The following is a 1,198-nucleotide window of genomic DNA, read 5'->3' as shown; positions in this document are numbered from 1 at the left end:
GAAATGTACGCATTATCCTGCCCATGCAATTGTAACCCCTCTGTACAGTATGTTCACAAATAAAATAAAATTAAATTAAAAAAAATAAAAAAATTTAAAAAAAAGAAAAAAAATTCACAACTTCTTTGCCATTATAAAAATCATATTATTTGTTTTCTCTTCATTGAATTTGAGAACTTTTCAAAATATGGTCAATATTTTATTCATAAAGTCTGTAGAGGCATCTATGAGTTTTAAGATATATTTGTGTGTGTGTGTGTGTGTGCTGGATATTACTTTTGTACAGATATGTCAGGTTTATAAATATGATTCTTGTTCATTTTAACTGTTGTTTATTTTGCTGCATAGAAACTTTTTAGTCTGGTATAATATCATTTGTCTTATTTTATTTTGCTGCCCATGATTTTGGTCATATTCAAAAGGTCATTCCTCAGACCAGTGTCATCGAGTGCTCTTACTGATTTTTCTAAGAATTTGATAGTTTGAGGTCATTCAATCAATTTTGAATAACACAATTTATTTTGGTGTGTTGTGTTAGTTAATAGTCTCATTTCATTCTTTTTTCATATCTATATCTATATAAAGTGCTGAAAAGACTGTCCTTTCTGGTCAATTTCACATTGAATATTTGTTGGAAATCAATTAGTTGTCAAAGTGTGGATTTATTTCTTTGTCTATATTCTGTTCCATTGGTTGATGTGTCTCTTTTTCACATCAATACCATGCTGTTCTGAATACTGGAATTTTGTAGTTGATTTTGAAACAGGTAGGGTGATGCCTTTAGCTTCCCTCTGACTATTTGGTAACTTTTACAGTTTCATAGTAATGTTAGTATTTTATTACTGAAAAAATTCATTAGAATATAAATCTCAATAGACACAAAAGTTAAGAAATTGCAACATCCGTTCAATGATAAACACTATGTTGAAAACAAACTTTACAACTTCGGGGGGAGGGCAGAGTTGGGGAGGTAAGGAGGGAAGGGATCATAGGGGAAAAACAAAGGAAGAGGTAACAATGTTCGATAGGAAATGTACTCATTACCTTACTCATGTAACTGTAAACCGTCTGTACAGTACTTTTACAATAAAAAACATTACAAAAAACTCAACCAATTTCATGGAATGTACCCAACATAATAGAAGCCATATATAAAAAGTCCATTGGTGGGGCTGGGAAGGTGGCTCAGTGGTAGAGC

The sequence above is a fragment of the Dipodomys ordii genome, unplaced genomic scaffold (genome assembly GCF_000151885.1).
Source record: "Dipodomys ordii isolate 6190 unplaced genomic scaffold, Dord_2.0 Scaffold187, whole genome shotgun sequence".
In the NCBI taxonomy this organism is placed as follows: Eukaryota; Metazoa; Chordata; class Mammalia; order Rodentia; family Heteromyidae; genus Dipodomys; species Dipodomys ordii.
This window is presented reverse-complemented; position numbering follows the sequence as displayed.